The sequence below is a fragment of the Callorhinus ursinus genome, unplaced genomic scaffold, assembly GCF_003265705.2.
Source record: "Callorhinus ursinus isolate GAN/ISIS: 27379988/994484 unplaced genomic scaffold, GSC_fseal_2.0 scaffold62, whole genome shotgun sequence".
NCBI classification, from domain to species: Eukaryota; Metazoa; Chordata; class Mammalia; order Carnivora; family Otariidae; genus Callorhinus; species Callorhinus ursinus.
This window is the reverse complement of record NW_027397124.1, coordinates 5,376,032-5,388,838: the sequence shown is the minus strand read 5'-3', so window position 1 is coordinate 5,388,838 and position 12,807 is coordinate 5,376,032. Positions and strand designations below refer to the sequence as shown.

The 12,807-nt window shown below is 34.4% G+C and overlaps 1 protein-coding gene across 3 annotated transcripts in view; it reads left to right on the top strand.

Moving 5' to 3' along the window:
• The window catches only part of ZEB1 (zinc finger E-box binding homeobox 1), a 191,156-nt gene that overhangs the window by 133,437 nt on the left and 44,912 nt on the right, over window positions 1-12,807 (top strand). The window lies entirely within an intron of this gene.

The window sequence follows — 12,807 nt, the reverse complement described above, 5'->3', positions numbered from 1 at the left end:
ATTTTGAAAGTAAAAACAAAAAAAAATTGAAAATAAACCTACAATACAAAAGGTCAACATAGGCAAAACTCTGTTTTTTGAAAACTATTGACAAGGCTGACCAAGAAAAAAAGAGAGAGAGAACATGTAAATAGCCAAAAATCAAGAATGAAAGAGGATGGGATGCCTGGGTGGTTCAGTCAGTTAAGCGTCTGCCTTCGGCTCAGGTTGTGATCCTGGGATCCTGGGATCGAAGCCCCGCATCGGGCTCCCTGCTCAGAGGGGAGTCTGCTTCTCCCTCTGCCACTCCCCCTGCCTGTGTTCCCTCTCTCGCTGCTGCTTCTCCCTCTGCCTGTGGCTCCCTCTGCTTGTGTGCTCTTTCTGTCTCTGACAAATAAGTAAATGAAATCTTCAAAAAAAAAAAAAAAAAAAAAAGAATGTGGTGCCTGGGTGGCTCAGATGGTTGGGCGTCTGCTTTCGGCTCAGGTCATGATCCCAGGGTCCTGAGATCGAGTCCCGCATCGGGCTCCCTGCTCCTTGGGAGCCTGCTTCTCCCTCTGCTTCTCTCTCTCTCTCTCTCTCTCTCTGTCTCTCATGAATAAATAAATAAAATCTTTAAAAAAAAAAAAAGAATGAAAGAGGACATAACAAGATACTACAGACATTGACAAGGTAAAAGAAAGTATTGTGAACAACTGCATTCCCATAAATTTGAAAGTATGGACAAGATACTAGAAATTATTAACCAAAACTGGCTGGGGAATAATTGGAAAACATGAATGGTTCTAAAACCTCTAAAGAAATTGAGATGATGGTCAAAAATATTCCCATAAAGAAGTAGTCAAGATACGGAACAACTGAAACTCCTGTACATTGCTCATTTTAAGTGATATGTCACTCTGGAAAAGTTTGGCAGTTTATCATACAATTAGATATAAACTTAACTATACGACCCAATGGTCCCACTCCTGGGTATTTTTCCTAGGAAAATCAAAACTTAGGTTTACCCAAAAACTTGTACACTGACACTTAAAGAAGCTCTGTTCATAATTGCCAAAAACTGGAAATAACCCATCGTCCTTCAACAGGTGAAAGGATAAGGAAACTGTAGTACGTCCATATAGTGGTCCACTACTTAGCAGTAAAAATGAACAAACTATTAATGTAAGCAACAAGTTGGATGGATCTCAGAGTCATTATGCTGAGTGAAAGAAGCCAGTCTCAAAAGGTTACTTATTTATGATTCCATATATATGACATTTTCAAAAAGACAAAGTATACATTAGGTGATAAATCAGTGGCTGCCAGGGGCTGGAGCTGGGGAGAGTATGACTCTAAAGGGATAGCATTAGGGAGTTTTGGGGGGTGATGGAACTGCTCTGTGTCCTGATTTTGGTGGTGGTTACATGAATCTATACATGTGTTAAAATTCAAAGAACCAGGGGTGCTTGGGTGGCTCAGTCGTTTAAGCGTCTGCCTTCAGCTCAGGTCATGATCCCAGGGTCCTGGGATCAAGCCCCACATTGGGCTCCCTGCTCTGCAGGAAGCCTGCTTCTCCTTCTCCCACTCCCCCGCTTGTGTTCCCTCTCTCACTGTGTCTCTCTTTGTCAAATAAATAAAATCTTTAAAAAAATTTTCAACAAACCATACACCAAAAGAAAAAACAATAAAATTTTCTGTATGATAATTTATGTATCTGTATATGTGTGTGTGTTTGTGTATACATATATATATCATATATGTATATATTATAAAATTTATATGTTTTTTCCTCTCCTACATAGAAAACTCTAGCCCAGATGGCATCACTGGTAAGTTTTTCTAAGCACTCAAGGGACTAATAATTCCAATTTTAGACAACTCTTCCAAAGCCTAGTGTAAGAGGGGAGATTTCCCCAACTCTTTAAATGGGGCTACCATAACCTCGATACCAAAATGAAATAAGTATAAGAAAGGAAAATTACAGACTCACTCAGCTGTATACAGACAGTAATTCCAAGCAAAATATTGGTTACACAAAATATATGTATGTACATATGTGGGAAGCAAGGTCAGAACAACACTTAAACCAATTCAGAAATACCACTTTACTGGACTAAAATGAGAACAATCAAATACTTAACAGACAGAAAAACGTTAAGTAAAATTTAGTACATGTGAATAGTATCATAAAAGTGAGAAACATAGGAATAGAGGGTACTTCCTTGTTCTAATAAAGTATATTTCTTTAAAATCTATCACATTATACTTAATGACAAAATGTTGAAGACATTTTTTTACAATCAAGAACAAGGTAATGATTTCTGCTATCACCACTTTTTATCAGTCTTTTATTAGAATTACTACCCAGCACAATAAGACAAGAAAATAAATCAACAAATATAGGGATTAGAAAGGAAACAAAAAACAAAGCTCTCGTTATTAACAGATGATATAACTGTATATAAAAGGGAATCCAACTAAATTATTAGAACTAATAAGGGAATTTGGCAAGTTTTTGGATGCAAACTCTACTGAATTCAAAGTCTTCTTTATACATCAGTAAGAGCTATAAAAGAGAATAGATGTGTAAAACCACATGAAAAAATTATAAACTCTTATTAGAGGTATTAGCAAATTTCTCAGTAAGTGGAGATATAAATTTTGTTCATGCGTTAGAAGACTCAATTTTTCTTAACCTAAACTCCAGACTTTATTTGGATTTCACTAGTTCGTCCATTAACATCCTCTTTTTTCAGGATCCACTCCAGCCTCTACTGCATGGTATTTAGTTTATTCCTCAGTTTCAGGAGACCAGCCTTTTGCTGTTTCTCATGTCCTTGACAGTTTTAAGGAGTACTGGTGAGGTGTTTGTGGTTTAGGTTTGTCTGATATTTTTCTCGTGATTATATGAGAGTGTGGGATTTTGGAAAAAATAACAGTGGTAAAGTACCCTTCTCATCAACTTCATATCAGTGGGCCACAAGCCATCAATTTTATTTTTTTTCCTACTAATTTCATGAACTTTATTTTTTTGTTTTTCTCTTTTTTTAATTCAAGTGAAATTAACATACAGTGTTATATTACTTCCAGGTGTACAATATAATGATTCAATAATTCAATCTATTCTCAGGACATCACTACAATATTTAATCTGGCATGTGAGGAACAGCCAGGAGGCCCATGAGCAAAGTGAAGGAGGGAGAGATTAGTAGAAATGAAGCCAGTGAATCAATGGAATGTCAGAACATTAAAAGGTCTTAAAAGCTATTGGGAATATATTTTTTTTTAAGATTTATCTATTTATTTTTAGAGAGGGAGAAAGCATGAGCAGGGAGAGGAGCAGAGGGAGAGGAAGAGAGAGAATCCCAAGTAGACTCCCCACCAATCAGGGAGCCCGACGTGGGGCTCAATCCCATGACCCTGAGATCATGACCCGAGCCAAAATCAAGAGTTGGACACTTAACCGACTGAGCCACCCAGGCATCCTGGGAATACTTTTATTGAAAGTGGAGACATTAGAAGAATTTGAATAGAGTAATAGTATAATTTGATTTTTATTTTGGAAGTATGACTCTGGCTGCTCTTTTGAGAATAAACTATAGAAGGCAAGGGTGGGGGCAGGAAGACCAATAAGGAGGTTATTACCATAATCTAAGGTGGCAGTTTGAATTAGGAAGGTAGCAATAAAGATAGTGAGAAGGCATCAAATTCCGGTTATATTTTGAAAGCAGGAGTCAATAGGACTTATTGATGGACTTGGTCAGGATTGCAGAAGAAAGAGGAGCTTAAGATGATTCCACGGTTTCCTCCATTTGATGGTTATGTGTGGAGGGGATCTAATTACGAGACATTTATTACTCTTAATCTTGTTGGAACCAGTCCCTGTATCTGTTTTTTACTCTGATTCTGTCATTTGTCATGTCCATGTCCTTCTTGTCATCCAGAAATGTGGTGAGTCAGGCCAAGAACAGACCAGACCTAGTGGCATGGCACTAGCTTTCTTCTGTTGTCATCATTCTATAAATCACCACTTGTTGAATACATTTATTCAGTTATTTTTAATGCATCCATATTTTCAAAAATAAATATCATATGAGATCATGTCTCCTAGTAATACTGTCAAAAATGGATATGATAACAGTTTATATGACTTTTTGCAGTGAACTCATCCTGGACGCTCATGATCAATGTGTTTTTTTTTTTAAACACACACAGACACACAACCTTTATAATCTATTCTAGAAAACGTTTGTAGGATATAAATCAAATATCTCTGACCTGTAGTTTACAAAAGGAAATCAGAGATAGAAGGGCAAATTGAATGACATATATTCATCTCTCCTAATCTTCACTGTTCTTCAAAGATTATAACCAGGTCAGTGGTTTATTTTCAAGTGCTTTCATATTTTCTGAAGATACTTTATATGAGCCAGGAGACCCAAGTGCTTCTGTATAATGACCTATCTCTCCTGAGTTTTGATTCTCTTTTGGTTCCTGAACTTACACTTTCTGGAAGAGAAAATCAAAATTAATTCTTGTAGTTCCTGGTTGTCCACAGGATTTGAGTTTAATTCTTTAGCATGACAGCTATGCACTGTCTTTCCAAACTTGATTTTGCACCACTCCCTTTGTACATACTCATTCATTTCTTTAAACCTTTGTATATCCTATTCCATCTTCCTAGCATTTCCTTTTCTTCCTTTTCTATCACCTCCTTTGTAAACCATTGCCTAACCTCCATAGACATAGTAAATTAACTTTCCACAATTGTTCATAGCTTTTACACATTGTGTTGTGATTGACAGTGTGATGGACTGATCACTCTGTGTCACTAAAAAATTATTGAGGGCAAGGACTGTATCTTATTGATCTCTATCTTTTACCACTAATCCTTAATCCCTATTATATGCCTAAAAATACTCTTACAAATGAGTGAATGAATTAAGATGCTTTCCTTTTTTTATTTTAATCTTCATTAATTATACCATCAATTTCAAGAAAATGGCTTTCCCCTCCTTGCTTTCCCTAGCATTTTGAAAGCTTCATGTTTTTTACATTTTTTATCTTCCAGGCACTATTTAGGCCTTACATTGTCTTAACTCATATATTTATTCTTGGCTATATGACATTCTTTCTGTTCTTTATAAATACACTTTTAAAATCTGAGCTACCTGGAAATTCCATCTGTGTGTCACTTTTCTTTCTTTAGAAACATTTTTATATAAAGTATGAATAGAGATTAAGGAGTTTTTGTGGCCCTACAAAAGGCATCCAGGAAGAAGTAAAATAAGATAATCACATAATTCTTTATCAGTTGTTTTTTTTAAAAAAAACTATAGAGACTTCCTCTTCTAGAAAGATGGAGTAGAGACACTTTTCTCTATTCCTCCTATTAAGTACAGCCAAAAATCTCAACATTATATGTAAAACAAACAGAAGAGTCTAAAAGGTAGATAGAAGGAGACAGACAGATTTAGGGACCTGAGGAACCAAGGAACAGTACTGCAGTGAGTTCCCTGGGTTTTCTTTTAGCTTATGTACCCTCTTATACATTTCTCATAGATCAGACTGGGTGCTAGAGAAGCCAACCCACAAAAACCTTAACACTTGCCAGTAATGGGACAATGCCTTCTTTCGCACAGGAGTCCTGCTAAAATAGAAGATTTAAATAAGATTTAGTGTCTCTATGTAATAACTTAAATGTCCAAGTTTCATTCAAAAATCACTTGTCATACCCAGAACCAGAAAAACTTCCACTAATTAGAAAAGACAGTCAACAAACACCAACAGTGAGGTGATAAAGATGTTAGAATTACCTCGTGGATTGCAGCCATAATAAATAATCTTTCAACAAGCAATTATGAACATGCTTCAGCTAAAACAATATGGTCTCAGAAAGAAGAAAAGAATGAAAATGAGAGCAGAAATAAATGAAATAGACACTGAAAAGACAGTAGAAAAGATCAATGAAACTAAGAGCTGGCTCCTTAAAAAGATTACTAAAATCAACAAGCCATTAGCTAGACTCACCAAGAAGAAAAGAGAGAGGGCTCAAATAAAATCAGAAAGGAAAGAGAAGTTACAACTAACACCAAACAAAACAAAGGATCATAAGAGAATACCATGAACAATTAAATACAACAAAGTGGACAACCTAGAAGAAATGAATAGCATACAGTCTTCCAAGACTGAATCATAAAGAAATAGAAAAATATAAATAGATTAATTACTAGCAAGAAGATTGAATTAATCAAAAAACCCCAACAAACAGAAGTTCAGGACCAGATGGCTTCACTGGTGAATTCTACCAAACATTCAAAAAAAAGTTAATATCTGTCTTTCTCAAACTCTTCCAAAAAACTGAAGAAAAGGGAATGCTTCCAAACTTATTTTACGAAGCCAGCGTTACCCTTAAACCAAAACCAGCACAAGCATGCAACAAAAAAAGGAAAATTACAGGCCAGTATCCCTGATAAACATAGGTACAGAAATCCTCAACAAAATATTAGCAGACCAAATTCAACAATACATTAGAATTACATACCATGATCAACTGGAATTTATTTAAGGAGAGCAAGGATGATTCAACATCTACAAATCAATGTGATACACCACATCAACAAAATGAAGAATAAAAATTAAATGATCATCACAGTAATGTAGAAAAAGAATTGAAAAAAATTCAACATCCATTTATAATAAAAACTCTCAACAAAGTGGATATAGACAGAGCATACTTCAACATGATCAAGACCATATATAATGAGCCCACAGTTAACATCATACTCAATGGCGACGAGCTTTTCCCTTAAGATCAGGAATAAGACAAGGATGCCCATTCTCACCACTTGTATTCAAGATAGTATTGGAAGTCCTAGCCAGAGCATTAGGCAGGAAAAAAAAATAAAAGGCATCCAAATTGGAAAGGAAGAAGTAAAACTGTCACTATTTGCAAATTACATGATTTGTTATATAGAAAACCCTAAAGACTCCACCAAAAAAAACAAACAAACAAAAAACCTTTTAGAACTAATAAACAAATTCAGTAAAGTTTCAGGGTACAAAATAAATATACAAAAATATGTTGCCTTTTTATACACTAACAATGAACTATTAGAGAAATTAAAGTAGTCCCCTTACAACTGCATCGAAAGAATAAAATACCTAGGAATAAATTTAAGGAGGTGAGAGACTTGTACACTGAAAGCTATAAGACATTAATGAAAAATATTGAAGAAGGCACTAATAAGTTGGAAGCTATCTTGTGCTCATGAATTGGAAGAATGAATATTGTTAAAATGTCCGTATTGCCTAAAGCAATGTACACATTCAGTGCAATCCCTATCAAAATTCCAATGGCATTTTTCACAGAAACAGAACAAACAATCCCTAAAGGTTTATGAAACCACAAAAAATCCCAGAGAGTCAAAGGAATCCTGAAAAAGAAGAACAAATATAGAGGCACCATGCTCCCTGATTTGAAATTATACTACAAAGCTATAGGAATCAAAACGATATGATGTTGGTATGAAAAACAGACATATAGATCCGTGGAACGGAAGAGAGAGCCCAGAAATAAACTCACAGATATATGCTCAATTAATTTACAAGAAAGGAGGCAAGATTATACAGTGAGGAAAGGGCAGTCTCTTCAATAAAGTATGTGGGGAAAACTTGACAGCCACATGCAAAATAATGAAACTGGACCACTATCTTACATCACACACAAAAATTAACTCAAAATGGATTGAAGACTTGATCTAAGACCAGAAACCATAAAACTACTAGAAGAAAACATAGGTGGTAAGCTCCTTGACGTTAGTTTCATTGATATGTATTTGGATCTGATTCTAGAAACAATGACAACAAAAGCAAAAAATTAAAATGGGATTATATCAACCTAAAAAGTTTCTGCACAGTGAAGGAAACCATTGACAAAATAAAAAGGCAACCCGCAGAATGGGAGAAGATATTTGCAAATCATATATTCAATAAAGGTTTAATATCCAAAGTATATAAAGAACTCAAGCAACTCAAGAGCAAGAACAACAAAAAAGCAGTCCAATTAAAAATGCACAGAGGAAGAGTCATTTTTGCAAAGATGGGCCAACAGGCACATGAAAAGATGCTCAGCAGTACTAATCATCATGGAAATACAAACCAAAACCACAATAAGATATCACTTTATACATCTGTCAAAATGGCTGTTATCAAAAAGATAAAAATAAATAAATAACAAGTGTTGGTGGGGATGTGAAGAAAAGGGAGCCCTCATGCATTGTTGGTGAGAATGTAAGTTGGTACAGCCACTATGGAAAACAGCATGGAGGTTCCTCAGAAACTTAAAAATAGAACTGCCATACAATCCAGCAATTCAATTTCTGGATATTTATCTGAAAAAAGGGAAAACACTAACTTGAAAAGATATATGCACCCACATGCTCACTGCAGCATTATTTATAATAGCAAAGAAACAACCTAAATGTCCATTGATGGATAAATGGATAAGGAGATGTGTGTGGCATATCTACATACAATAGAATATTACTCAGCTATAAAAAAGGATGAAATCTTGCCATTTGTGACAACATAGATGGACCTCCAGAGTATTACGCTAAGTGAAATAAGACCAAGAAAGACAAACACCATATGATTTCACTTATATCTGGAATCTAAAAAAAAAAAACAAAACAAATGAAAAAAGAAAACTCCAGATGTAAGAAAAGTTTGGTGGTTGCCAGAGGGGAGTGTGGTGGGGGGTCAAAATTGGTGAAAGAGATGAAGAGGTATAGACTTCCAGTTATAAGGTAAATAAGTCATAGGGACGTAATGTACAACATGGGGACTTTGTTAATAATGTATTGCAATTTTGAAAGTTCCTAAGAAAGTAAATCTAAAAAGTTCTTACCAAAAGAAGAAAGTTGTAAATTTGTATGATGACACATGGTAGACTTAATGTGGTGATCATTTCTGAATGTATACAAATGCCAAATCATGTTGTGCACCTAAACTTAATACAATGTTTCACTATACTTCAAAAAAAAAAAAAAAGCATGGAGAGAAAGATACAGTCTCTTTGTTGAAACAGAAAATATAAAGAAGCACCAAATAGATAATTTAGAACTGAAAAATACAGTAAATAAAATTTTAGCACTCAGTATACAGACTCAGTAGCAGCATGGAAGGACAGTTGAAACAATCAATGAAGATGGAGATAGAACAATAGAATTTAATTTACCCAATTTGAACAAAAGAAAGAAAATAGACTGGAAGAACAGAGCAGAGTCTGAGCAGCCTGTTTAGATCTAATGTTTATGTCCTCAGAATTCCAGGAGAAAAGAATGAGGATGGGCTGAAAAAGTATTCAAAGAATTAATAGCTGAAATTTTCCGAAATTAGGCAAATGACATAAACCTGTATCCCAAACAGGATAACCAAAGAAATCCATGCCAAGACACATCATAGTCAAATTCCTAAAAACTAAAGACAAAGAAAAAAATCTTGAAAGCAAAGAGAGAAAAGGGATATCTTTGTATGGGAAAAATGATTTGAACGAAAGTAATTTCTCATAAGAAACTGTGGAGGATGGCAGAAATGGGACACTTCAAACGCTGAAAGAAAAGAATTGTCAACCCCGGTTTCTGTATCCAGAGAAAATATCCTTTAAGACTGGAGAAGAGATCAGGACAATTTCAAATAAAGGAACACTAAAAGTTTGTCCCCAGCAAATCTACCCTAGATGAATGGTTAAGAGAAACTGTCTAAATAAAAAGGAAATGGTAAAAGAAGGAATCTTGGAATATCAGGAAGGAAGAAAGAACACAGGAAAGAATAAAAATGTGGGTATATACAATAATTTCCTTCTAGGGTTTTCTTAATTATGTATGATGATGAAGCAAAAAATATAAATATGGGTAAATAAAATTAATGAAACATCAAGTGAACATTAATACTTATTATGATTTGTATAATATTTACAATTTGTTTTGTATACAACCTACCTAAAGAGTTATATATAACCAACTTTTATGGTAAAGTTGTTACCCAAGTCATAGGATATTTAGAATTACACATTAATTCCCACCTTAACATAACTATTTTCATTTGAGTCATTATTATTCAACATACATTATTTTAAAGAGAATATTCTCAGACACTAAAAACTACTTAAAATTCCTATAAAGAAAAAAAATCCTCCAGTTGAAGATACAATTCTTTTGTAAATAAACTACACTTCTAAATCTGTCAAAGCACTACTTTAGGTTTTACCTCACCTAATTTAAAAAAAATGAAAGGTTTATGTGTGTCATACCATGTTCAAAACAGTCTTGCCTGACCAACTACAACAAATCAGTAAACACAAAACTGTGTTCCTTTCATAAACTATTTTGACCAAAGTAAGAAATAATTATCAGCCACCAAAAATCACAAATCAAGATAATTCTGTCATTCTATCAGTTAAAAAGTATCCTTTCCCATTGTGAGAGTTTAAAATGTCTTTGTGAAAATGTGCTTGACAGATTCGCAACACTGCCCAGTGATGCAAGGCAACAAAGATTTCTTGCTGGAATACTGATTCAAAATCCCTCAGTAAATTAATTTAAATTCACAAATATCGAGGTTAGTAACTCTTAATAGTTCATTTAGTTGGTTACCATTAAGTCATGCATTTAAATGAAAGTTTCTGTAGTGGGGCTCCAGATCGGAACAGAGTACTTCTACATTTAACTTGTTTTACGGCTCCTCAAGATCATCCCTGTGGCTGAATTTGAAAAGTTAGTCTATCAGATTCTTTGTTGTTAACCAAACCAACCTGCTCCTGAGGCAGAAAAAGAAAACTTGAGTTACCGAGAAAGGAGCTTGCTCGAAAGGGCAGTCAGCCTGCTTGATAGAGCTCCACTGTTATCACCGTTACTTTCAGGTTCTTTTCTTTCATGAGCCCTGTCTGCACTGCTCTTCTTGTGTTCTTTCTTGAGGATCCCATTTATGAACTACTACCCAGTGTGAAAAGCAAACAAAAACAAGGGGGAAAGTGTAGGGTGATCATATCACCTCTAAAACTTCAAGAAGACAGCAATATGTAAAATTTCCTGCTGTTGAAAAAAGAGATTAGCAGTGTTCCAAAATAGAGTATCTGCAACTTAGGTTTTTAGAAGATAAATTGCTGAGTGAAGTGTTTCCTTTCTAGTTCCTTGAGGGTGACCAAGAAATAGTGAAGTAAAGCCCCTTTACTGACAGTTAATGGAAGCCACACCATTTATGCCAGTGAGTTACTTTAAAACTTTTAAGAAAAGGGAGAAACAATAGAGAAGAAAGTGGTCCATGCTAGAGACCAGCACATGGAACTGATAGTAACAGATCTGTAGCATAGTGTAAATCAACAATCCAAAGTATATTTGAAAATATAATGTGCCATTGAACTGTTAATTATGTAATAAGTACCTTTAAAAAGCTATTCTTAGCTGTGAATAAAATCTCAAGTTAGATCAAGTTCTTAGAAGGAATATAGAGAAGAAGCAATATTTTTATTGTAGATATTAAGTAAACTAGGACATGTTCACTTTCAAAAATAAATAAAAGTAGGTTAATTAAGTCCTGTTGTGTGTAAGGAAGATAGTATAACTTGGCAGTTCTCCAACATATCTATACTCATAAGAGCTTCTTGTGGTTCAACCCAAAACTCTTATGCTTCTGTCAGTTAAACGTTTTTAAATACATGCCCTTACTTTTGAGACACCTGTTTTTATAGGCCTCTCATAATTTTAGTTTTAGAAAAGTAATCTAATAACTAACTAGTAACTAATCTGATAATATAAAATATTGTTTAATATGTTTGTGATTCCTTATTTTTTTAATTGATGAGCTGAAAAAATGATCCCATTAGTGACTTAAACATTTTTCTGACTTGGAAATTTTTAAAACTCTATAAATTTGCATGTTTACAAAAATGCCAAGGAAATGAAAACTTCTTTACAATAAAAATATTTAATATTAATATTCTGATGCTACCCATAGCAAAAAGGCTTTCTTAGGCACAGGTTATAACAAAATACTATAGTAATCTTATGCAAAGAATGCATCAATCACTATATAACTCAGCATTGAATCATATTATACTTCTCTCTCAAGGGTCAGTTTAACCTACTCTTTGGAACCTTTTTCAACCAAAGTAGTGTGTAATGTAGAAAAAGCTCAGCACATGGTTTCTAGTCTTCATTATACCACTATGTCTCTTGAGTTCCACTTCTGCATCTATAAAATGAAAAGACTGGCCCACATGACTACAGAGGGATGTTCTAGCTGTACTTATAAGAGAATCCAATTTCATTTGTACTAAATGTACACCTCTAATACTTAATTACCTCTAAATATCTAAGTATTAAGAAATGATACTAATAAGGAATTTGGGCTTTTCCCATAATCCTGAAGCTCAGTTGTACACTTTCTTCTCTTTAAAATCCTGGTCAAACAAATTTGCTACCTAGATCACAATATGTACAGTTCTTTTTGTCATTAGCCCTACAGTATATATTCAAAATGTTGTTTTCCAAAGTTACTTAGGTTATTTCTTGTCTTTCCCACCCCCTTCAATGTGTTATACACCTCATTTATAATATAGTTAGGTTCATTTGTCATTGCTTGTATTTCATTGTCCATTCTCCCTGTCTGCTGAGTGACTTAAATTATTTTTGTGTGAATGGGAAACATTTTCATGGTTATATATGTAAGCTATACAAAAAGGTATGCTCAGAGATGTGTCATCCCCCCATGCCTACTACCCCATCCCCATTTTCCCTCTCGTAAACAAATTTGTTTCTTAAAAGCTATGGTTTATTCTGAAACTAC